This window comes from Camelus dromedarius, chromosome 21, assembly GCF_036321535.1.
Source record: "Camelus dromedarius isolate mCamDro1 chromosome 21, mCamDro1.pat, whole genome shotgun sequence".
Taxonomy (NCBI): Eukaryota; Metazoa; Chordata; class Mammalia; order Artiodactyla; family Camelidae; genus Camelus; species Camelus dromedarius.
The window spans coordinates 5411279-5437855 of NC_087456.1; the positions used below are offsets into that span (position 1 = coordinate 5411279).

The following is a 26577-nucleotide window of genomic DNA, read 5'->3' on the forward strand; positions in this document are numbered from 1 at the left end:
TCTGAAGGCTCAACTTAGGGAATTTTTACTCTTGCAAGAGTAAGGTGGTGGTGAGTCTTTACATGCCCCACCCAGCTCTGTGCTCCTGAAGGGAGGCCTGCCTGAGCTCCCCAGCCCCTCCTCACCGCCCCGAGCACCTTAGATGGCTCAGACAGGTTATCCTGGGCCTGCAATGGGGGTCTCCCGCCAAGGCTGCCTCTGCCTCTGGGTGATGAGCTGCCTTCCCTGCTATGGCCCAGGGGGATCTGTGGAGGCCCATGGAGCACCCCAAGCAGAGAGGGCAGGCTGCAGTGGGGCAGGGACCCCCCTCCTGCTGGCTCTCCCAACCCTGCATGCTCCCCAGGCCGCCCTCAGTGTTGTGGGTGCCCACCCACCCCTTCCTCCCCAGTGCAGCCTTCCCCGGACACACAGGCAGGCACTGTTCAGAGGGCTAGGTAGGACAACAGGGTGCCTTTTGTGGCTGGTGTCTGGGGATGCCATTGAAGGCCTAAGGTGGGTAGGGAGGGGATGGAGGCAAGGCCAGGATACCGTGTGTGTGTTGGGCCAGGCCAAGGGAAGGTCTGACAGTCTAAGGTGCGGCTGGAAATCCTGGAGCCCAAGGGCCCAGTGTCCAACCCATGCCCTTGTTGTCTGGGGGTGGAAACTGAGGTACTAGGGCTCTGATCACGCAGGGGGCCAGAACAATTCGCACGTTCATGGATACATCTGGGACAGTGGTGGGTGGTGGGTGTGGCGTCCCTCTGCTGACAGGGACCCTGCCAGCTGCAATGTGGGGCCAATACAACTGCAGTGGGTGCCCAGGAGGATGGTCCTCCACCCCAGCCTTTGACTGAGCTCTGACCTTAGTCACATACTAAGCCTTGACCCTGGTTACTCTCTGAACCCTGACCCTGGTCACGCTCTGAGCCCTGACCCTGGTCACATACTGAACCCTGATTCTGGTGCCTTATTCTCTGCCCACTGGCCTTTCTTCTTCTTTCCAGAACTTTGTCCAGATCATCAGCAACCTGCTGGTGGAGAACTGGGACAAGTGGCAGGAGGCCCGGCTGGTATGGGCACCAGTCTGGGGCCCTTGGAGTCAGAGTAGCAGGATGAGCACAGGCGTCCCCGGTGCTGCCCTGAGCCCCAGGCCAGATCAGGGTGTGATCTTGGGTTCAAATCCCAGCACGGCCTCTGCCAGTCTTGTGATGTTGAGGAAGCTGCTTATCCTTCTGAGCTCCAGTGTCCCCATCTGTCAGGAGGACTGTGGCTCATCGTGTGAGGCTCAGGACAGGGTGTGAGAAAACATGTTGGCCATGCAGCGCGCATTGGGATAACTGGGAGATGGTGGTTCTTTGTCATCTGGAAAGAGCCATCCACCTCGCTTCCTCCCAGAGTGACCTGGAAGCTGTCACTACTCCGGTGCCCAGGGCAGCACCCGGTGTGAGGGCTGTGGAGCCCAGAGACCTCCGCTCTCCTCCCCTCTGGGCTCTGTGTTCTCGTCCGCAAAATGCTGATGGAGTCTCCGAGGTCCCCACTCTGCTCCCTGAGTCAGGTCCAGAGCCCCGTGGTGCTGGGGAGGGAGCGACAGGACCCTGACAAAGAGGGACCAGATGAGAGGAGGAGGCAGGAAGAGGCAGAGGAATGAGAGCATGTGTCTCCGCTGGGGTGCAGGCACCTCCAGTGACACTCAGCTCTGGTGGTTGGCATTCTCGGTGGGGCTCCCCACCGTCTCCGAGGCTCCCTGACCCCCTCCTCTCCCCAGATGGGCCCCAACACCAAGGAGCTATTCCAGCTGGTGGAGGACTTCGTGGACGTCATTGGCTTCTGCATGAAGGACTTGTGGGACACGTACCAGGTGAACAGCCTGGGTAAGCTCACTCCTCGCTCTGCCAACCCCCATGCCCCTGCTCCGCAGTCCTGGGCAGGGCCCTTGGCCTTCAGTTTCCTCATCTTTAAATAGGCAGTGGCCAGACACCCTCTGCGGGACTCCCAGACTCGGTTGTAAGATGATCTTTGTGTTTTCAGGTGCACAGACCTGAGTCTCCTGACGGTGGTCCCGTGTGACCCTGGCAAGGGGTCAGCAGGAGGCTGTTAGACCCAGACAAGGTCCTGGAGACCTCATATTGTGGGATATACCAGGACCCCCAGGCCACAGCCAGCCCCTGGCTTGCACCTTCTTGGGGTGGGGCACCACTTCCACGTGTCACCCCCAGTGCTGTCTCTGTTCTGGGACGGCCTTGGAAATTTGAAGGCAGGACTGTGTCGCCCTCCACTCCCAGAAGCGCCTTGTCAGAGGAGCCTCGTCTCCACCCAGCTCTGTGGCATTGACCGTGTCTCTCACCTGGGAAGGCAGCAGTGTTTGCCTTGTAGCAGGTAGAGAGCAGGGCCTGGGCCTGGGCCCTGGGAGGTGAACGGGGCGCACGAGCACCTGCAACAACTGTTATTGCATGGTTACCACCAGTGTCCCCTTAAATAGCTCTCTTGGGCCTCATTTATCAGGTCCTCCTGTTTCAGGGCCCCTCCCCAGACTCTGTCCATTGTGGAGAAGCCAGGAGTGGTCACTGGACCCAGCTGTGGTCCAAACAGCACCTAGGAGGGAGACTGTCACCTCCCTTGTAGAGGGACTTGGACCTCTATTGACACGCCCTGGGTCAGCTGTGCTGCGTTAGCACGGGCCTGGGCCGGGACGGATGTTTGCTAAGCTGGAGGTTCCCTGAGCCCTGGCATTGCCTTTCTGTCTTAGAGCTCAGGAGCCCAGAGCTGGGTGAGAGCTGGGGAGACCACTGAGGCCAGGGGAGCCGGAACAGCCATCATCTCACAGCTGGGAGACTCGGGCCTGGGGGTTCAGTGCTGTTGGAGGTCACCTGCAAGTGGGGTCAGCGGTGGCTCCAGGCTGGCTGGGGGGGACTTGCCCTTCCTTCCCTTCCTCGCTGGGCTGCCCGGGCCCTTTTACTATGTGAGCTGGGCGGGGCCGAGAGAGGGGAGGGTTTCTGTGAGGCTGCATGGAAATTGCCGCTGCAGGCTCCCACTGTGGAGGTCGGTTCCCAGGGTGCCCAGCAACACCAATGGCCCCTGAGGGGGTGCTCGGGCCTGGGCTGTGGTCCTCCGACAGCCTGCCTCCAGAGGGCCTGTCCACAACCAGTGGACATTCAGGGCCAGCTCTTTGTCAGCAAAGGAAGCCCTGGACTCCTCCCCACCACCCCTCATGACCCATCCTACACCCCACACACCCCCACACAACCCCAAACACCCCACCCGGCCTGGACACCCCACACACCGCATACAACCCATACACCCCCATGTACCCCATACACCCCACACACCCCTGTACACCCCATACATCCCACACCCCCAAACATCCCCATGTACCCCATGCACCCCACACACCTGTGCCCCCCCCCCCCACATCCACACGTTCCCTACAACCTGCTGCTGGAACACTTACCCCAGGAATCCAGGCAGCCTGACCTCTTCCAGGTCTTCATTCAGAGGCCACCTCCTCAGGGAGGATTTCCTGACCACCTATTTGGAAGTACGCCTCCCCAGGGGTCATAACTGCCCTGCAGACCCCAGACCACCTATTTACTTCTCTGCTTGGGTCGCTGTCTGTCTCCCCAGCTACACATCAGCTCTGGGAGAGGGCCTGACTCCCTCTCCTGTGTCTGCATTAGAACCGTTCCAGGCACAAGATTGGTGCTCGGAGCTTGGAGACGTGGGGCATGATGGATTTGCCCACCTGTTCTGTCATTGGTGAGGTGCTCAGCGCCAGAGGGCCCAGGGAGGGGGCCCACCCCTGTCCCCAGGGCCTCTTGCAGGGAAGATGTCCTGGGCCCGAGCTGAGCACACAGGTGCAGGGAGGGTGTGGCCTGTGGGGAAGGGAGGGCGTGGCCAGGCCTGGAGGGGTAAGAGTGTGCAGGCCAGGTGCTGTGTGAGCAAAGGCATGGAGGTGGGATCGGTTGGTGGGTGGGGTTTTGTTGGGGGAAGGCCCCAGCGGTGGAAGAAGGCCAGGTGACAGCCAGACAGGTGGGGCTGTTGTTTCCTATGGCCCCCACTGCACCCCGCACCTAAGGCACCCCCACGCCGTGCAGACCCAGATCCAGGCCGTGGTTGTTGGGTGGAGGGAGCAGAGTGGGCCTGGAATGAACTGGCTCAGAGACAATTGGGACCTCCACCCTGTCCTGTCCTCCCAGGCCAGTCTGCCACTTGGCCCCTGGGATGCCTTGATCAGGGGCAGACACAGCCCACTGGGGCTGGGGTTTTCAGGCACAGCTCAGCTGGGGCATAGTAGGGCTGAGGGTCTTCAGGTGGTCATCTGGGCCCCCGCAGCGGGAGAGTGGGAGGAAAGACTGCAGACGCCACCAGCTGTCTCTGCTCTGGCTTCTCCCCAGACGTGCTGTGTCCCCATCAGTCACTTCCCCATGCCCAGCACCTTCCTTCCCGGGTGCCCCTCGAATCTCTGCCCATCTGTTGTCCCCTTACAGTCCCCAGCCCTGTGATGGGGGTCTCTATCTATCCCTTTTACAGAGCAGAGCCAGGGGGTAGGGCTCAGGCTCCAGCGTCCCAGGCAGGGGCACTGAAGTGGACACCACTCCATGTGGCCACAGAGCTGATGGCAGAACGCACTTCTGGCACCTTCTGGGGCTGGGTCCAGGCCTGGGTTCTCACGGGGGCCGGGGGACTCCTGCTGAAGTGGGGGTGTCATTTAGAGCTTGGAAGGAACCAGGAAGTTGTCCAGCCCCTTGGCCTCAAGGGGAGGCTGGCATCAGGCAGCCATATGACCGAGTGGCCCCAGGCGCCCTGCATCCACTCTGAGCCATGAGCACCCCCGTGTGATGGTCCTGTACTCCCTGGCCTGCTCCCAGGCTTCTTGTCACAAAACCTGTCTCCGTCTTTGTCTCCCTCTCTCTGTCTGTCTCTGTTGTCTCTTGTCCACTGCCACCCTCCCCAGTCCTCAGCATCCATAATCTCCTGGTCAGGGGAGCCACGGACATCAGCTTCCCCATGAAGGGCTGGCAGGCCACGGGCGACTGGCCACGGTGCCAGAGTGTTACCGAGTTCAAACTCGTTCTGCTCGCCGCATGACAGGCGACTTTCCTGGGTTTTTATGACCTTGACAGTTTGGAGGAGCACTAGTAAAAGATTTTGTAGGAGGGATTTTCCTGGTGTTCTGCTCATGATTACACCAGGAATGATGAGTTTGGGGGGAGGAAGACCACAGAGGTACGTGCTGTTTTCCTCACATCACATCAAGGGTACACGTGATCAACAGGACTTCAGACTGTTGATGCTAAACTTGACCTCCTTCCTGAGGTTGTGTGTGTCAAGTTTCTCCACTGTACATGGACTTCCCCCCACTTTCCATACTGTCCTCTCCACAGACATCATTACAAGCAGCCCACACTTACGGAGTAAAGAGCTGACATTCCCCTTGAGGGTGGAGTAGTTACATAAATTGTCTGGAATTCTTCTGAACAGGAGATGTATCTCTTTCCCTACTTTATTTATTTACTCAGTCATTTATTTCTATCTGTACGGACTCATGGATACTTACTTTATTTTATGTTTTGTGCTCGAGTCTAATATGACTTCATTTTGTTGCTCAAATTGTTCCAGCTTTGGCCACTGGGGAAGACAATATGTTTTTTTAAGTCTATATTCCATTGAGTTTTATAGGAGCGGTTGTAACCAAAAAAATTCTAATTGATATCGCTTTTCAAAAGAAGATCTTGCTAGAGCATAAGTTAGCAATAAATTAGCTGTGTAGTGCTTTCCAAAAATTCAGCAAAGTATACACGCATAGGTATGTGACCTGAAAACTTCACATTTCCCCTTCTTTCTGTAATGCATGGCCTGATCTAGTTATAGACAACAAACAAATCATCTTGCTCAGGAAAAAAGTACTTGTCCTTGACCTTCTGCTAACTGACTGAGTAGCATCGTACATACACTGGTCGGCTTAACCAGACCAAAAATTGGTACAGCCTAGTCAGCCACACGGTGGTACTCCGTTATGTGTAGATAACGTTGGTGATGGATTATTTTAGTTAAAAAGAGTGAAATAGCATGAAGAGAGATAGAATTTAGGGACAATACATGTCAACTAAGAGCCTCTCTTAGTATTTGACATCAGAATTTATTTGGAGATCCTCATGTACCTGATCCCTAACATCAGGCAAGTCCCTGAGCCTGACAGGCGCTTCCTGATCTAATCAAAGACGGTGTCTCGCTACTGGAGCCACAGGGTTTATCTGTAAAGATAAAAATAAAATGGTAACTCCAGAAATGCTTTTAGAAATTTAAATATTATATAAATCCCAGGTGCAAGTACTATGACAAAGTTCACTTTCAATTATCCCAAGTTGTGGACTGATCAGGGGATTGGTAGAATTAAGTACCTACCATTTCTTTGGTTCCTTCGCAGCCCTGGAAATCTCAGACACACCAGGAATTCTGTACAGATGAGATCAAGAAAATGAACAGCGAGAGCAGGTGAGAAAAAGAAAACAAGTCAGGAAATGGTAGCAGTGTGTGTGTGAGCCTGTGTGCATGTGTGTCTATGTGTAGATGTGTGTGTCTGTGTCCCTGTGTAAATGTGTGCATGTGAGCCTGTGTGTGAGTCTGTATGTGAATGTGTGTGTGAGTCTGTGTGTGTAACAGAGATGTGCCTATATCTAGCCCTGCCTGGCTTTGGTAGTGGCAGTGGAGATGCTGGACAAATAGAGGGTAAGGGGACAGTGACAGTGAAAAGAAGGGAGGAGGGGACAGGTGGGGACTAGAATTCAGCTGCTCGTCTTTGTTCTGGCTCTGTGGGCAGAGCCACCTCTCTCTTAACCAGCTACGTCCCCAGTCACGGTCCAGAGGCTCACAGCAAAGCGCAGGGCCAGGGACACTCCTGGCTCCCAGGAAGAGCTCTGGTCCCAGTGCCTGAAATGGCTGTGAGGGCAGAGAAGGGCTCTCCCTCCCTAGAGGGTCACTGGGTTCCTGCCCACGTCTGAGCCCAGTCCTCAGGGAGTGGGGAGGGGCAAAACCAGGGTGGCACAGTCAGATGTTAATGGAAGCAAGCTTGGTTAAAGCATGGATAAAACGCATTTCTAGTGACTTAAGGATCCTTGATAGGCTTGGGGGAGGAGCGATCTTAAAATATTTTAGTAATTGGCCATTTTTAGAATCACACTAAAATCTAGATTTCTGACTTCCCTTGAAAGTGTGAGACCTGGCCAGTCTCATGCTGACTTCTCCCTTGGGGACTCCGTGCCGGAGCTGAGGGTGGCAGCCTTCTCCTCAGCCAGGAGTCTCTGGTTTCCCACTGTCCCCACACACCTGCTATTGTTCCCATTCTAGTCATGCATTTAAACCTGTGTGGCCTGAGGTAGCATTTTACAAATCCTGTTTTGTGAGGGGGGCGGGGTGGAGGTTAAGAAACAGTCGGGAGAAGCAAGAGAAACAGCTACTAAGAGGCTTGTTAAGGGAACCGAGGTGACGGGAGAATCAGCTAAAAGGCTAAAAAAAAAAAAGGAAAATGGAGCCTTTTAAAAGTTAGAATCTTTTACATGAATAATAAAGATTAGGTATTGGGAAATACTTCTGACTAAAGATTTCTGAGAAAGAGCTTTGTGGAAATCCAACAGTTACATTTCTGTGGTGCTAAAACACAGCGACACAGAAGGGGCTGGATGTGCTTCATAATGATGGAGTTTGTAAAGGCACACATTTACCACGTTTAATTAGGGCTCAGGAACATAAGAAACTCTGGAACAACAATTCCCCTTAGTTCGCGCTATTATTATAAAACAAAATCTTTTTCAGTTAGCCAGAAATCAGTTTCCTGTGCTCAGTTCAGCAGTGGATTCAAATCAATTTCTGATTCCATTTCAATTGAAATCAGATTTCAATTTCTGAAAAAAGAAAGAACCCAAGCCCTGGTGTGTATCTTTCCATCTTAAAAAAAAAAAAAGCGATTAAATTCCATTCCTGGTTATTAGAATTGTAAAAGAAAGAATATAAAAGGGATATCTAAGTAAAACAGCCCAATTTGATTTAAAATATTCCACACATACCCACAAAGCTCTTAAAATTTAATAAAATTAAAATAAAATTTAATAAAATTACTGCAAATGAACTGGAGCCACACGTGGCCAGAGGGGCTGACGGTGAAATCAGCAGGAAATTGCTTATTCAGCCTCTTCAAACTAAAATGAATTGTTTTGATGAATGAGAATTCTCTGATGAATTACCATATGACTTGCCAATAATTTTTTCAATGTCAGGCCGAGAAAGTTTTCATTTGTCTTTTGTTCCGACTACTGGATGCAGCTACTTAAAGATAACGGAAGGTCATGGCTACTGGGACAACACTCCCCATCACGGCTCCCCAGAGGCAGGCAGTGCCTACAGGGAACTCAAGAGAAGAAGGTGGGGTGGGTGAGGCTCTCTTCAAACCTCCAAGTCTCTGCCTGGTTTTTGTTTCCTCTTCATGGTGATGTGTGGCAGCATTTAATGAATCCAACAGGCAACATCTGGATACCAGCAGGGTTGAGTCCAGAGCTCATACATTCTACCTGTTAGCACAAGCGTTGGGTCACCATGTTTGAAACTCTAGGTGCATAGGTCAGGGACAGTGTACGAAAAACTTGAGGCATGACAGTGAGAAGAGGGGTGGCTGCTGGAGCCAGAGTTGGAAAGGGGAACAGAAGGGCTCCTGAGGGCCCCAGCAAGGCCCCCAACTCAAAGCACTATCACAGCCAAAGGTCTAGAGCCAAGAGGGCAACATGCAACCAAGACGTGAAACCCAGATGCCAGACCAGGCACTTTTCGAGGGCTCAGGTGAGCCAGAGCTTGGTGTGGGCACACACGGCATTGAGTGGATCCACTGTGAGCATCCTTTCAGGCTTGACCTTTGAAGGCTGCAACTTCAGCCCCTCTTTAGTGGACATCTGTGGTCTTTCCTGCCCTGTGTCCATTCCTCTCCTCACTTGCAGTCCACCTGCGTTTTGAGAGCCCTGGCTCTCAAGGTGGTTTGTATCCCAAGCCAATTGGAACAAATGGGACTCAGTGCCAAGACTTTTGTTATAACAGTTGGGGAAGGGACATTTTGCTGGGTGTCCCGAGAAGGTAAGACTTGGAAAAGCTATAGCTACTGACAGCCATTTGTTACCATGAGCTTCCCTAGAACCAAAGTGACCCACAGGGAAGATGGGCAGGAGCTCCTAAGAGACCAGCTGAGCCCCACACCCCAAGTACCCGACGTCAAGCTCCCCTATATGAATCCTGAACTCCCATCTTTGCTCCAGTCATTCTGAGCTGGGATTTCATTCTTTGCAACTAAAAAAGTCCTGACTAATGCTTTATCTGGGAGCTGTGGAGTCCTAACAGTGAATCAGGAAACAGTGCTGGACAAAAAGGGGAAGTTAATAGTGAGTTTGAGAGACAGAGGTGAAAATACATGCCTTAGATGAAATGCTGCCATCTCAGCGAGCCTGCCTCTCTGTCAGAGGGAGTCTTTATGGTTTACTCCTTTACAAAACGTGCTCTGCTTTCCGTTAGGCTGATCAAATCACCTTAAACTCATCAGGCTCAACAAGAGACCTGCCTAGGTTAATGAGAAACAACCACTATGAAACATGACATAGCCATCACTTAGCCATGAATTATTTCCCATTTGTTAGAAACAAGGGACTGTTTAACCAGTTTGGTGTTGTGACTAATAAAATATACTGACCAGTAGAAATTTAACAGTTATCATTGTGGGGGAGGGTATCACTCAGTGGTAGAGCACATGCTTGACAAGCACAAGGTCCTGGATTCACCCCCTGTACCTCCATTAAACAAATAAACAAACCTAATTCCTGCCCCCCCAAATTATTAAATAAATAAATATAACTTATTGTATAATAAAACACACTTAAACTGGACTTCAGAACACCATCAAATCTCATTTTTTATTTAGGACTATTACACACTGAATCCAAAGTGATAGGACCATGTCACTCCTCTTCTTAAGTCCCTTTGGTACTTCTGATTGCTTTAACCACCAAGGCTTGTAAGTGCTCCCACCACCTGGCTCCTGCATGCATCTCTAGGCTCAGCCTCATCTCCCACCAGGTGGGTCACCAGTTAGTTTCTGGAACTGAATTACTTTCCCACCTAGCGCATCTTGTGTTCTTCACCATTCCCTAGATATCTCAAATCTTTTTTTTTTTAAGAGACTTAAGCTTTTATTTCCTTGTTTCACAAATAAAGCTGGCTGAGTTGGTGGCCAGATATCTGAAATCTTAATTTAGATCTTCCCAGACAAGATTCACGGTCCTTCTGGAACTCTTTTCTCTCCCCACCCTTGCCATACTTAAGGAACTTTAAGCTGCTTCTTCAAGGTCACCTTTTTAAAAATTAGTTTGTAAGCTCCCCAAGGGCAGGGCTGTGCTTCTTTTGTTCACCATTATATTTTAATTGCCTTGAAAGACACACTTGCTCCAAAAATATTTGTTGAATGAATGAAAACAAATTTAAATGCCTTACAAAATTGTATAAACTGGCAAATTCAGGCAATTGGAAATAAGAACAAATAGATCATCTGAAAAGATCAGGATGTGATGGTTAATTTTATGTGTCAGCTTGACTGCGCCCCAGGGTGCCCAGATAGTTGGTTAAACATGACCCTGGCTCTGGCTGTGAGGGTGTTTCTGGGTGAGACTAACATTTAAATCAGTAGATTGAGTGAAGCAGATTGCCCTCCCCTATATGGGTGGCTTCATCCCGTCTGTTGAAGGCCTGAATAGAAGAAGAAGAATGAGTGAGGGAGAATTGCTCTCTCTGTCTGTTTGCAACCAGGGGCACCAGGCTTCTCCTGCTTTTGGACTGACTAGGACTGGAGTTACTCCATCAGCTCTCCTGGGTCTCCAGCTCACCAATGGCAGAACTTGGGACTTCTCAGCATTCCTAATGGCCTGAGTCAATCCCTTATGATAGGCAGATAGGTAGATAGGTAGATAGATAGATTGATAGATAGATAGATAGTTAGATAGATAGATAGATGTCTCTAGAGAACTCTAAGACATAGGGGAAGCCTGTTACCTTATAAATTAATTGCAGTGATGGTGAAATTGTCCCATAAACTTTCTGTTCACGAGGGAAATGGTGCTGTGCTCTTTCTCTCTAGTTGGGTGGGACCTCTGGGCCATTGTGAATGTTGATGGTGATGGATATCAGGGATGAGGCCTCATGGTCATCAGTGAATCTTGCTTTGGAGACAGGAATGTGGCTGGAATGATGATAAAAACAGGATCCAGCTCCCAAGAGGTGGGATGAAGAGCTGGCAAGAAGCAAGGAAAAGGGCAGCCAGGCTGGGCTTAGGGGCCGGCTTTGTCCTGGAAGGAACTGGAGAGAAAGCCAGGACCCAGGCAGGAGACAATTAAGGCCAACTGTGACACAGGCTGGGGCTCTAATTAAAAGCTTATGAAGCAGCACAGCTATGACAACATCAGAGCTCCCCGGTATGGAGATCAGTTCTCAATCTCCTACCAAGTTGGGATTCCATGGTTTCGGATTTGGACACAGCAGAGCATCTGGGAGCAAGTCACAGCAGGACCAGGGACTGACAGACGCTGAAGGGCAAAGGGACGTGCATTAGATTACAGACTTTAGCTATATTTCCTGGCCCCGTCTCCCTCTAAAATATGTAAATACACACACACGTCTCTTGTGGAGAAAATACTGTCTTAACTAAACCCCCGAAGAAATTCACCCCACGTGTGAGCAAGGACGCAGGCAGAGCAAGTGACGCCATGGATAAAGTTCAAAGTTTTGAAGACAAAACAAGCACTTTTTCAACCAAGTTTATTTAAAAGCCTGAACAGACAGCCTTAAGTTGTGACGTATCAAAGGCATTCCTTAAGGGGGCTAAGATAATATGATCCAAGAGCTTTTCTTTCTGATTGTCTAATTTCACACAGAAATAGTTCTTGGAGGAATAAATACCATTTCTCAAAGTGTAGCCTGTGGATGACCTGGAAGGGCTCTTTAGAAAATGTGGCTTCCTGAGTTTTACCCCAAAACTACTGAATCAGAACCTCTGGAAAAGGGGTCAAAACAGGCATTAAACAAATCCTTCAGTTGATTCTGATGTGCAGTAAAGTTGTGCATAACAATGTGCCTACGGACATAAACATGGTCATTCATCTGCCTCCCAAAGATCAGGTGCCTACAAGCGAATCCTGGCAGCCCCTGGTTTTCATTGATTCTTGAATTAATTTCTAATCACTGCCTTTAGTGCATAGATTTGGGATTGTTGGTTCGAGTGAGAACCATATGCTTTAAAACCAGACTTGTGGGAAGCAGAGTTGTCATCCTGTTGTGAACGTTTAGGAGTAAGACATATATATTCACCAAGTGAGAAGTTCAACCTCCTGCCTGAGCTGGAAACCGCACTGACTCATCGTCAAGTTCTTGGACAAGTTCTTGGTCCTCATCTGCAGTGAGCCTTGCAGAAGAGATGGCTGGTGGGCTTACCAGTCTTTCTCAGTGGAGAGCACTTTCACCCTCCAGGAGACATCTGGTGACGCCTGCAGGAATATTTGGTTACCGTAACTGGAGGAAGGCATCGCAACTAGAGTAAAACAGGCATCAGGTGGGTAGAGGCCAGGGATGCTGCTACCCATCCCATGATGCAAACGACAGCTAAGAATTATAGATCCAGAATGTCTGCACTACTGCTATTGAGAAACCTCCAGGGTGAAGGGTGGTTCACCCGTAAGGAGTGAACCCATAAAGAGTGATTGATCCGGTAGATGGACAATAGACCTTTCCACACTGGAAAGCCAGGGGTGCGGTGGGACAAGAAAGTGGAGTCAGGCATCCAGACACTCCCAGAATGATGTCATGAGCTCTCGTTTGCAGGTTCATTTCCCCCACTGAATAGTGAACTCCTTTAGGACAGTTTACTTCATCTCCAAGTGAATTTTGTTCATCATTGGCTAATTGTTTATTCTTTCAGAAAATATTTATTGTTTGCCCATTTTATGTTACAGGCTAGAAATTCAATCACAAACTTGCCCCATAGCTCATAATCTAGAAACTCTCGTTGAATGATTTGCCCATTAAATTTGAGAATTTTTGCTGTGTAAGAATATATGATGAGTCAGGTGCTATAGGGCTGTTGGATTTTATTATGTAGTGACACAGATGTTTATGGTGTAGAAAATGCAAGTAAATAAATACTGATCCAATGAGAACCTACAGACAAACAAGCAAAACTGGGAATCCCTATTTTAAGAGTCCAGGGAAGTGTCTCAAATCGATGTGTGAGCAGGTGCTAGGAGTGAGTCCAGGACCAGTGGCGCCTGCTGTTTATCGAGCTCTTACCTTCACCCTCACTCCCCCACCCCCACCCAAGGAAGCATAGCCCCAGGCAGCTTAAAATATGACATCCCGAGCGGCAGATACAGACCTGGTCACAGCTTCTGAGAGACCTTCCCAATGTCTAGGGCCATGGGCATGAACACAGGAGGGCAGTATGCATGCGAAGGCAGGACAGGGGACGGAGCGTGAGGGTAGAGAGGGTTGGCTGGGGGAAGAGAGGAAGAGTGAGCCCAGCCCTGTGGAAGGACATCTGATTAACTCTCAGAATCAATTTTCTCCTTTTTCTTTCTAGAACCAAACTCCCCAAATTTTAGCGAGGCAATGGCTACCCAGATAAAAGATTTTACTCCCTCACCTCCCGGGCCACAGATGTGGCCCTATGAACAGACGCTGGCCAGTAAGATGTGGCTGAAAATAACATGTACAGCTTTGGGTTACGTTGTCAAAGGAAGCTGTTGGCCCTGGGTTGTGGTTTCAGTGTTGGTTTCCCCCCCAAAATTCACCTGTTAAAACCCTAAACCCAGGTGTGATACTAGGAGGTGGAACCTTTGGGAGGTAATTACGTTTACAGAAGGTCGTGAAGGTGGGGCCCCATGACAGAATTAGGGCCTTTATAAGGGGGAAAGAGATCAGAGCTCTGTCCTCTCTCCATCATGTGAGGATGCAGCAGGAAGATGGCCATCCCCAAGCCAGGAAGAGAGGACACTCAGCAGAACCCTATCCCCTGGCATCCTGATCTCCGACTTCCAGCCTCCGGCCTGAGAGAAATAAGTGTCTGTTGTTTAAGGCACCCAGCCCGTGGTATTTTGTTACAGCAGACTGAGCTGACTGACAAGCACTCCGCTTCCTTTTCCGCTCTTCCCGAGGGCTGGCCCACATGTGGTCCTTGGGAGCCAGTTTTGATCCTGCAGATGTGGACAGCACCCCCAAGGGATGGCAGGCAACACGAGAGAAGGGACCTGGGTCTTGGGGTAGCATTGTGGCTCCAGCCAGCACACCACTCTGGATGCCCACCCAGCTCTGACTTTTCTGTAGAAGATAATGACTCTTCCATCTGCTTTAGCCCTCATTTTCATCTCCGTGAAAACAGCCAAGCCAATATACTAATGAATAAAAACAAATTGTTTCAAGCTGTAGCTTTAATGAAAATGCACCCAAATCCCAGGTGACCCGCCCCTTGCTGGCCCGGAGACAGTGACCGCTCATCATACCAGAGAAGTCAGCAATGGTTTGCAAATCGCGGTGTAGGGACGGCTGTGTCAGCCAGCCAAAGCGTTCTTCACAAACTTGGAAGGGCTCTGACCGCCATCATTTTCCCCAGATGATCCTGATGTGCGGTTCCTGGACCACGTTGCTGGTCTCAGGTGTGTACGGGCCCCTCTCTGCTTTCCACTCCTCGTGGCGCAGGCTGCCCTGGAACATGGCCTCTGCCCTCCTCCTCTGGGTTGGCATCTGCTGGGGTTCTTCCCTCTGGCTCATCGTCTTTGGCTCTCTCCCCACTCCTCAGCAAGTCCGCAGCTTCCCCAGGGGTAGGATCACCGCCCCTCCAAATATGAGGCCCCAGTCCCCCCAGCTTCAGCCCAGACAAGCTCTCGCCAGAGCAGTCTCCCCTCCAGGAAGAGGACTGGGACATGGGGAGAGAGTGGGCGATGTCCTGCCCTGCAATGGTGACGGAGAGCCAGCCAGCCTAGTTTATAAGCCCCAGAGAGCCAAAGCCAGCTGGCTGGGGAAGGCAGCCCCCAGGGGGTGGGGGTTTCCTGTGGTGCCAGGCACATGCTGCAGGCATGGCAAAGGTCCCAGTGCCATCCCTCAGGAAATGCGCTGCCACCCATGGAAAGCTGAACCCTGGAGAGTTCTTGATCACTTCCCTAAATTACTCCAGGGTATTTCTTGGAGATGCCCTGGTGAAGATCCCCAGGGAAACCCTCCAAGTCACTGGTCTCCTCAGAATCCCCTGGAGGGTTTGTTACCACCCGGATTGCTGGGCCCCCACTCCAGGGTTTCCCAGTCACTACTCCTGGGGTGGAGCCTGAGAATGTTTGTGTCTGACAAGTTCTAGGTAATGCCAAGTATGCTCGTCCAGGGGCCACACTCAGAACCACCGCTCTCAGTGCCTGATGCCTCAGGGGGAGAAGGTAGCTGTGGAAACTCCTCTATGCAGCTCATGTAGCTTAGGCTGAGTAATTCTCTGCAAGTTTCAAAAAAAAAAAAAAAAAAAAAAAAACAGGCAAAGGAGCAGGAAGGGAACTGAGAACAGGAGAGGACATCACAGACTAGGGAATCCCACAGACCTCTTGGATCTGATTCTGTCCTATCCTGGCTGTGTGACCAGTATCGCTGAAGCTTCATATTTTTTTCTGTGAAAATGAGGATACAGGGGAGAGGGGATAGCTCAGTGGTAGAGCGTGTGCTTAGCATGCAGAGGTTCTGGGTTCAATCCCCCAGCACCTCCATTAAAATAAATAAACCTAATTACTTCCCCTCCTTAAAAATAAAAAATCATCATCATAATTAAAAATAAAAAATATTTTTTGAAACATGGGGATACAATACCCGTTTAATAGGATTGTTGAGACAACTGAGTGACGCAGTGTCTAGGAGGCTCGCAACCATGCGGGACTCAGGTACACAGGTGGCCACCGGAGGAAGGTATTTAAGCCACTCCCGTTTCCCACAGTGTTCTCCAGACAGTTTTATGACATTATTTTTAAAATCCCGAGGCACTAGACCCCAGGTATGGATTGACCCCTTTCTTATTTCTGAGTCTCAAAGTGAGGGGAAAGGCTTACCTTTTTAATTTACACCGTAACAGTCTCTAGACATTACTTTCCACTTAATACTTGATGTGATCAATTCCTCCACCAGACAGAATTAATTCCATTTTCTCTAAAATTACCTACAAAGGTTGTATTTTCCAGGAGGGTGTGCTTATAACTTCTGTGATTTACACCAGCAGCTTGCTCGCCGGGTGGGAGTTTTAGTGATCCTCTCCAGCAAAAGAGTGAGAGGAAGAGAAGTAGCTGAAGTCTATAAAATTCTAGCCTCAATCCTCCCCAAAAGCTTCAAGCGACCTGCCAGCACTCACCCCGCAAATAAACCACTGAAGCAGGGGGCTCAGGCCCCTGCCCCTGCTGAGCGCCCAGCTCTTGTTCATAGAACCTCTTAGTAATCAATCACACCTCCCTTTTTTTCTTTTCAGTCTAAATTAATCTTTTAAAATCTCATTTATTCTTTTATTCTTTTTTTTTTGCACTTTTTAAAAATTGATGTATAGTCAGTTTACAATGTTGTGTCAAGTTCTGGTGTACAGCATCATGTTTCAGTCATACACATACATACGCTTTCATATTCCTTTTCATTATAGGCTGTTACAAGGTATTAAGTATAGTTCCCTGTGCTATACAGTAGGACCTTCCTTATTGTTTGTCTGTTATAATAGCATTTAGTGTCTGCAAATCTCAAACTCCCACCCCCTTTATCCTCTGGTTACCGTAAGTCTATTCTCTATGTTTGTCTTTCTATTTTGTAAATATGTGTCTTTTCTTTTTTTTTTTTTTTTTTTTTTTTAGATTCCACATATAAGCAGTATATCATATGGTATTTTTCTTTCTCTTTCTGGCTTACTTCACTTAGAATGATGATTTTCAGGTCCATCCATCTTGCTGCATTATTTCATTCTTTTTTATGGCTAAGTAGTATTCTATTGCGTGTGTGCGCGTGCGTGTGTGTGTGTGTGTGTATTTGTGTGTATATATGCACACATACCACATCTCCTTTATCTGTTCATCTGTCAATGGACATTTGGGTTGCTTCCACGTCTTGGCTATTGTAAATAGTGCTGCTGTGAACGTTGTGGTGCACATGTATTTTCAAATTATATTTTTCTCTGGATATATGCCCAGGAGTCTCGTTTATTTTTTTAAGAGTTGATTGTATAATTTATGGACTACCTAAATGTTTTGCTTCTACTTTTTCTTTTCTTTGAAGCCGTATCTTTTTTACATCTTCAAAAAACGAATAGAGTGTTTTGTACATATTGGGCTCAATAAATACCATTGTCTGGCTGAATAATGTCTTCTGCCTGCCTTTTCAACATTTTCCTGTTCATAAGCTCAAGAGGAGTCAGAAAAGACAAAAGCAAAGAACACTCCAAAGAGGCAAGTGCTTGTTAGCCAGCTCTGATAGATGTGCGGGGAGGGACTTACTTACAAAGCCAGAGAGGTGAGTGCTAGTGGCTTGGTAACCCTATCAAAGAATTTCCAAAACTAAACCATTCAGGTTCTTCTCTTCCCATCATCACTGGGGTGGGGCTCGGTGGTTTCACAGCCCCTCTCAATTATTTTACCTAATGACCTTCCCATACTGGTCATCAACTAGTTTAGCAAACCTTTTTCTCCAGAGCAGGGCCCTGAGCAATGAGTCAGTGCCCTGCAGAGGTGACCAAAGTGGTCAATGAGAGGCACCAGGTGGGAACCCAAGTTGTCCATCAGGGGCAACAGGAGAGCAGAAGTAGTGAGAGGACGTGGCTTGACTGTAAGCATCATCTTTCACAGCCTAACTTCTCCCATCGTTCCCTCTCTCAGTGAATAATAGCACCATCAACCATCTAGTTGATCAAGCCAGAAATCCACCCTAAAAAGCTCCCCATATTCAATCTAGCATTATGTCCTACCAATGCAATTTTACCTCCTAAATATCTCCCACATCTGTCCATTTCCTGTTATTTCTGCACCATTGTCTCTCCTCTGGAAACTGACAGTCTCCCATCTAGCCTGCCTGCAGCCATGCCTGTCCCCTTCCAATCTCTCCTCCACACTGCAGCAGAGTGGCCTTTCAACAAGCCATCTGATGGTGTTACATCTCTTCTTAGAATCATTCAGTGACTTCCATGTGCTTTTAGGATAAAGGCAAAAGTTCACCTGGCCCTGGATGGTTTGGTCTCTGCCTACCTTTCCAGTTTTACCATTCACACAGTGCTTGATATATACCCTCAATATTTTTTGAGTAGTGAATACGCCACATCTAGCCACAGATCAGATGACTAAAGCAATAAATGAACAGAGAAATGAGTATGCCACCTTCCCCTTAGGACTTCGCAAAATAATCTTTTTATCCACCAGTGGATCTTGAAGGGATCTTCATCCATGACAACAGACACAGGGCTCTCATTAAAAGTTAAGTTCTACTGTGTTCCAGTATTCTCGATCTTAATTTGCTTCACTCATCCTACACCTATCTCTCAGCTCCCTTTTCATAACCTATCCTAGTGACAGTTCTATCATCTCATGCATTTATCTTGATACATAATCTTATTTCTCAGGACCTAACCCCGCTGTCTTCTGAATACATTTTAATTCCCTTTTATAGCTCCTGGGCCCCTCCAGTGTTGCCTGTTGCTTGGAGCCATCCTTTCCTTCTTCCCACATGGGCAGCTCTGATCTGGTTTGCCCTAGAATCACAGGATAGACCCACACATAGCCAAAGCCCTGAATTTTTCAGATGTCAGGGCCACCAACCCTAGAGACACTAGTTCAGTATCTCCTGGAAAGATTCTAGAATCTGCATTTTAACTAGCTTTCCTGATAATTTACTGGGCTGCAGTGCAGCAACCCCGGAATTTGCCCAGGAGCCCCTCCGCTGAAGCTCTGCTCTCAACTCCATGTGTGCAGGCCAGGATGCCAACTCTTCTATACCAGAGTCTAAAAGGATAGTCTAAAGAAATAGCCATCCGCTGATACAGTATTTCTTAAACAATCAAAGTGTTATTGAACGAAGCTTCATAGATAACATAGCCCAAACTTCAACAAAGGCCAGAATTTTAATAGAAAAAGAAGACAGTAGGACTCTTTCTTCAGGCTCTATGCTCAATGTCATGAGATATATAAATCAGTTTATACTTTAAAACTCTGGTTATCACTCACATAAAAGAATGTCTTATGAAGATCTTAGCATAGAGTCTGGCATAGGATAGGTGATCAATAAATGTTTTTTGAATGAAGAAATGATTCCAAAGGATAGCCCCACACCAAAAATCACCCTGTCCAATGATAGAATTAATGGATTGCCTTTGAAACCAGGGCTGGAAATGGCCCAGGCAGATGTCCTTACAAGCATCTTCTCATTTTCTATGTTTAGAAATTGAGACCCAAACACCAGCCAACTGAATCCTTTCTGTCTGAGAGTGGAGTTACTGGTTGGTTTCAGTATCTGGGCTTCTACTGAGATGAAATATTAATCAGACCATTGAGCTCTGAAATGATCTCTTTTCGTATATAGAAGTTATTCAAGTACACTTAAAATCCAATGGCTTGCACATTTTACTCTGAATGCCCTACCAATCAATTGTTGGAGTAGCCTTGGTTTGAAGTCAAATGAATGTTTCTTTCATATTTGGAAAGACAAGTGATAATATGTTAAGACTGAAAAAACGGCAAAGTAGCATGGGCTGCTGACTCTCTCCCCTGGATCTAATCCTGAATGGAGACATCACAGAAAGGCTGAGGTGGGAGGGCCATAAAGCAGAACTCAACAACTAACACAGGAGGAATGTGGTCTGGAGTCAAAGAGGGCCAGAGCCACTGGATCTCTGCCTTCCTCTTGTTTCCCTTCCCCTCCTTGCATCTGCCTGCAACGATCATTTCATGCAGCAATATTAACCCCACACCTGGGGAAGGTGGAACTGGACAGGTAACCTGAGGGCAATGTCAGTGCCCACCAGAATAGGAAACACAGAGGAACAGGCTGGTTGGCTGGCAGGAGACCAAGTTCTCCCCGTTACCTTTCCTGGGATCAGAAGTATGGGAGATTCCCTGAGGGGCTGATGATGCTGAAGTAGGGAAACAGGGAGTGGCTGAGCAAGCGTGCAATACAAGGGTCTGTTCACCTGAGGAGAAGCCCCATCAACCAAACCTAAACTAGCCTGGAAAACACAAGCAAGGTTTTCTCACTCCTCCAAGGGAAACATTGGTAGTCAATGCAGTTGAGAGCCCTAACAGAAGACAAACTCAGAGAGAAAAATAAGAGACCTGTTCCCTGGAGGAAGCAAAAGTAATTGTAAAGACAGAACAAGAATTTAAAATCAGCATAATGAATAATTCCCAACTTAAAGAAGGATATTGGACATCTGCAAGAGGAACAAGTGACCATGAAGATAAAGCTATTAAAAACATTGCACACAGAAAAATATAATTTTCCAGGTAAAGGATTCAATGGGTAAATTAAGTTTCAGAATGGATACAGCTGAAAAGAAAGATTTAATGAGCTGGAAGATCAAGTCAAAGGACTCTCAAGGAAAGCATCAAGAAAGGAAAAAATCAGATAATTGTTAAGAGGTATAGAAAACAAAAGTAAACATGTCACTATCTGCATAACAGGGATCTCTAAAGGAGAGAAACAAACACAGACAAAAAATATTTGAAGAAATTATTTCTGAGAATTTGAAGAAATTATTTCTGAGAATTAGAGAAAGATATAATGTTTAGATTGAAAGGTCTCAACCAGTGCTCAACATTCTAAAAAGGGTAGGGAAAAATACAATTAGATGCATCCTAGTGAAATGTAAGAGTATCAAAGGTAAAGGGAACAATCTGAAAGCTTACAGGGAGAACTAGCAGGTGCCCTAAAAGGAATGGGAACCAGACTGCTACCAGGATTCTAGGTAACAGTAAAGAGCTATCTTTAAATTTTTGGAGATAAGGAACTTTGACCCTAAACATTTCTATCCAGCCTTATTATAAATATGAGGACAAAATGAAGATATTATGAAACATACTGGGTCTATGGAAATTTTATACCACAGATTTATGCCTCTTTGCAAGATTTCTTAAGGCATACACTTTAAGAAGGAAAATTAATCCAGAAAGAAGCAATAAGACACGAGAAAGTAAAAAATAAACAAAATAGTAGTATGTGATATATATAACATGGGTAAACCTTGAAAACATTCTGCTTAATGAAAGAAGCTCGTCTAAAAGGCCACATATTAAATGATTCCTTTAACATGAAATGTTCCGAAAAGGAAAATCCAGAGACAGAAAGTAGATTAGCGTTGGCAGGGGCTGAGGGAGAAGGTGAGGAGCGATTACAAATGGATATGGGGTTTTTTGGGAGGGTGATGAAAATATTTTGGAATTACAGTGGCAATAGTTGCACAACCTTGTGAATCTACTAAAAGGCACTTAATTGCACGCTTTAAAAATAATTTTTAAATAAATGAAAAAACAACATTAGGGAAGTTTAAAAAAAAAATAGCAATGATCAGCCTCCCTCCTCTGCTAAAAATACCTACGCCATTTCAGACTTAAAGCTGCAAACAACAGGAATATGCCAGGACGAGAGAGCAGAGGAAGCTTTTTTCTTACTCATGGGGAAGAAAGACATAAATATACAGAAGCTTTAAGCATTGATAGGGAAAAATAACAATAGGCAGAAATCTAAATAAGGCTTGGAGCAACCACCAGAGAAATAACAGTTATCCAGTGTAGCTGAATTCAAGCATTTGCATATTCCAGGACATTATTTTTTGAGAAATTACTTTCCTGTTATGTTTTCTCTTTATATTTAGAAAATATATTTTAGCTCTAATTGGGACTCCGACTCCGCGCAATTTCTGCCGTGGCGTGGCTCCAGGAAGGCATCCGCATTTGCTACCGCCGGCGGCGGCAGGCCGGCCCGCAGCGCCCAGCACCGTCGCTCCCGGCAGCTCGGGGCGCGCACCGCAGGCCGGCGGCCGAGCTCGCGCATCCCGGCCGTCGCTCCTCCACCTGCTCTGCAGACGAGAGAAGGTGAGCGAGTGGAGCTCGAAGTCCAGCCAGTCCTTGGCTTCCATGCAGGAAAAGCAGGGCGCTGAGGAGCGAGGGCGGGGCGCGCGGCGCAGGCAGCCTCGGTGAGTCCCGGGCCGGCGCCGGCGGGGAGTCAGCAGGAGCCCAGCCAGGCGCCAACACCTAGACCTCGGGGCCGACAGAAGGGGAGCAAAAACAAGGGTGCTGCCAAGACCTGGAAAACAACCACAACTCCAGGGAGGAAACCAAGGCGCAGACCCAAAAAACTAGAGGAGGAAGAAGAGGGCATCTCGCAGGAGTCCTCGGAGGAGGAGCAGTGCCCGCGCCGTCTGCTCCCTCGCCAGGGACCAGTTTCCTTCTGGGGCTAGTAGCTCCGCCCCGCCCCAATGCCCCCACCCCTCCCCCAGGCGCAAGCATCACCGCCACCCACCTGCGCGCTCACAGCCGCACCACACCCACACCGGCCGCTGCAGGGCCTCCGGGCCGAGTGGGAAGCAGTTTTCCTTTGATTTCAATTCCCAGAGACCCCTCTCATCCACACGCCACACCTGCCCTCTGGACAAAGCTGACTTCCCACGTCACCGCTCCCTGCTTTGCTGATCCCCACTCCCCCAGCGGTGGGAACATTGCTGGCTGGGTTCTTGGTCTGGGGGGTCCCTTCTGATCCCTGACTCTTACCCCTGGCTTCCCATTAAGGGGCTTGGGAGGGCTCCCCTGGCCAAAAAAGGGCCCAAGCCCCATCTCCTTCTGACATGGCCCACTCGCACTGTATCAGCAGCAGCAGGTGTCGCTGACACCCATTTTCCTTCCCCACCTTACCTAGTCCTTGCACTAGGTTGGGCAGCTCACTTGGGAGCACAGGAAGGAGGGCAGGAGGGGTCTAAGCCCCCTACTCGCCCTAAGCAGGTTCTAGTCCACCTTGCCCTCACCCTGGAGTCTACTGCAGTGATGGAGATGCAAAGCCACCTTTATCCGGGGAGGCCCAGGGGCCTGGGTTTCCTGTGGCAACCACTTAAGGTGGGCTGGAGCCACTCCTCATCCCCATCTGCTTCCACTCTTGGCCTGTTTCCCTTTCCCTTACATGGGGCGCTAGTAACAAGGAGCTAGCCTTGCCCACTCCCACCCTTCTGCTCCTCCTCACCCCCCAAGGTTCTGGTTTCATCTTTCCTCTGGTCACAAAATACCTCTGGACAGTTGTGCTGTTTTTTGTTCAGTTTCATTCTTAGGCATCCATCATTGCTGCTGCTACCAGCGCTAAACGTTCATCCTCATTGCCTCCTGTTCTGCCTACATTCCCCTCCTCCAAGATGCTCTTGGAGGAAGGGGCCTGGGGCAAAGCAGGCTGGGTTACCGACTACCCCAGTCCCAGGGAAGGTGCGGCCCTGCCCCTAGTATGCTGCAGCAGAGAAAGGAAGGGGGCCTGTTTTGACCGTCAGGTGCAGGGACCACCTTCTCCACCTGTTCTGTCAGGAAGGAGGTAGCCATTATCTGTCCTAGCCTGGGTCCCCCTTCTGGTTTCCTATTTGCAGTTACTTGAATAAAAAAAATCCTTTTCTGGAAAAAAATATTTTATTTAAATTTATATATGATATATAATTTAATTTTAAAATACTTATGTATAAATATTTTAAGTTACTTCCTATTTATATCTTTACATAAAGTATGTTTATACATGTACTTTGTATTTAAAGTGCATTATTATGTTGTACAATTTTAAAGTTATACTTATAGATAGGTTATATTTTCTACGAAGTTCATACCAAGGTGCATTGATGGAGCATTACAAACTTTCTTTCCAGAGCATTGTGTTTTAATAACATTTTAAAAAGGTGAATGAATGTTTACTACTTCACTGTGGAAAATGGGAAGAAATTAGCTTAATTACCACAGGAAGGACTTAGTGTAGGCATGAGGAAAAGCAGATTAGGGGCAGCCATGAACACAAAGAAATTCCCAATTAACTTTGTTACGTGAATACCTTCACATAAATCATTAAAGACACCACAAAGACACATGGTTTCATGGGTTATTTTGGAATCAAGAATCAATTAGTGGAGATTCCATGATATTGACAATTTTTATGTTTTACAAATGCACTTCCAGTCTGGTTTTGGCAAATATGTAGATCTGAAAGAAATCTGGTCATTTCCTTGAATTCTATCACTTTCACAAGTGGAGTCTGAGAGCCCAGCAGACTGAGCTGATAAAGGTCGCACAGCCAGTTACCCGTGCGCTCAGGACTGGCATCCAGTTCTCCTGATGCTATTTCAGCACCCTTTCGGCCATGTGATATTATTACCACACTTGTCTTCTCTTTCACTGCTGTTCTCCTAAGTCTTTATTCAGTTACATCCTCTACATTAAATCCAAATTCAACCCAAATACTTTCCCTTTTCAAGCCTTCTTGCTCAACATCAGTGGTCCCCTGTCGCTCAGAACCTAATCTCACTGGGTAAGGGCTGTATGTCCTCCAATATTTCACTTGATGGAATAGATCTTCAATATATTTAATAACAATATTCATGATATTTGATTACAGTCATGAGGTGTTGTAGGTGTAAATTATGACTTTTACCATTGAAACCATAATTTTTAGAAATGGGAAGAGTGGTGTGGGAAAAATATTCTCACCACTGGTGAAAAATCATGTTTTCACAGGGTTTGCAAACAGGGAAATAAATATCTGTGGTCTTGCTTCATACGTTTTTGCTTTATTTGGCGAAAGCAAAAGGCAGTTTTCTTTGCAATAAAAGTGGCCTTTCGTTTTTGCCAATGCTTCACATCCATTTTTGCCAAGCAACAAGCTGTTTTCCCAGGAGAAAACAGCTCAAGCTGAAATAAAAGTGAAGCACAATTTATAAAATTTCCTTCTTTGAAAACAAAAATCATTCCACTCAATGCAAATACCACCTAAGGGGCCCTGCACAGAGAAAATTTTAGTTTGGAAAAAATCAGAAGTTTCAGGCAGCCATGCCAATTGCAAATAGATGGTATAACAATGGTCACCTTTACTGGCCATTTATTTTTATGAACAGCAATATTTAATGAGTTATTCCTTGAGACTTGGCCTTCGGGGAAAATTTTTTATTGAATGTTTTCAAACAAAAGCTGTAATTCAATTGCAAAATGACCCTGGGCATGTTGTGTGATTCAACACTCATTCGAGTAGTATATTTGATTAAGTGAGGCTTCAGAAAGCAAGCAACTAAGAAAAGAGGAATGGGCAGGGGTGGAAGCAGCGTGACAGACGGCAGAACAGTAACACTCAATTAGTGCATTAGTGCACTTCAGAAGCCCCTCGGGCACCACTCGGAAGCCTTGGGCTTCCTGTCTCCTTGTGCATCTTGAGAGGCTGGGGGCTCCCTAGAGTCTGCATCAGTCAGGTGATGGCAGGACATCTGGAGCATGTCTCCTGATGCCGAGTCGCCCTTCACTGACAAGAGAAGAGCAGACCAGGCCAGCTCCAGCCACGCGGCTCTAACATGAGTACACCGCTTGCCCTCCTGCATGCACTGTGGAAAGGCCTTCAGTTCAGCAAGGGCACGATGGTGCCTGTCACCCTTCCCTCTCCAAAGTGATGTTAAGAAGCTGACGTTTATCAAAGTGAACAGACACCTGCTGCCAGTAAAGCATACCCTGAATAAGGGCACATAGAAGAGCATCTAGAGAGTTTGCGATGAGAACCAGGGGCTCTTGAGACCGAGTGCCTCCAAATGCAAGCTCTCCCTCACACTGTGCATGACATTTTATTACAACCAGCTATATCCCTGCAAGAAGGGAAGTCTGTGTCCACGATCTTACTTTGCGGAGATAGAGGAAACGAATGCAGGCTTCTTCTTGAGATATATTCTAGAGTCTCAGCCTTTTGTTTCTTTTCTCATATACAGCAGTTCATTTATATTCCACTGGGCTTCTGCACATAAAATTCATCTCTGTGTGGGTGGAAGTAGCCCCAACTTACTTCTGTGCTGTTCACAGAGTTATTTTCATTATTGGTACATGATGTGCTATCTCTGTAACTCACTGTACTTAGAGGAACAAGTGTTGGACTCTGAAGGGGTAAAATCCAGTTTAATTGCCTTAACTCTCCTGCTGCCAGCAGGGTAAACATTGCTTTTCATTGCTTCTCATCAAATCCCTCTACCACCAAACACAGGTCTCTGTCTTCAATAATAAAACTAGTGTGAACTTCCTTGACCTAGAATTCAAGTTGTGCTCAATGCTCTGCATTTCTATCACACATACAGAAAAAGTAAACTAATTTGTTGAGTTCCATAGCCTCTGCTGAGAAACTCACTTGGGCATCATGGAAGATCTGAAACGTAATTGCAACAGTCTACAGATAAGGATTTGGTCTCATTTCCAGAGAGACAGCTAATGCTTACTGAGTGCCTTCCATGTGCTAGACATTTTCACAGGTTTTAATTCATTCATAAGGTTCACAATAGCTCTGGAAAGTGAG

The 26577-nt window shown here is 47.7% G+C and overlaps 1 long non-coding RNA gene and 1 pseudogene across 2 annotated transcripts in view; one reads left to right on the plus strand and one right to left on the minus strand.

The window, feature by feature from the left end:
* Positions 1–3399: 3399 nt before the first annotated feature.
* Positions 3400–26577, minus strand: part of LOC135318774 (uncharacterized) — a 52859-nt gene continuing 29681 nt past the window's right edge. Inside the window, exons 2-4 of one of the 2 annotated variants that reach the window (XR_010377099.1) lie at positions 6382–6432; positions 6138–6230; positions 3400–5604 (exon numbers count right to left, since the gene is read on the minus strand). This is a non-coding gene — a long non-coding RNA (uncharacterized LOC135318774). Of the gene's footprint in view, positions 5605–5830; positions 6231–6381; positions 6433–26577 lie in introns of those variants that run through there. The other variant, XR_010377098.1, reaches the window with a different exon arrangement.
* LOC116148709 (high mobility group protein HMG-I/HMG-Y-like) lies at positions 15947–22483 on the plus strand (annotated as a pseudogene).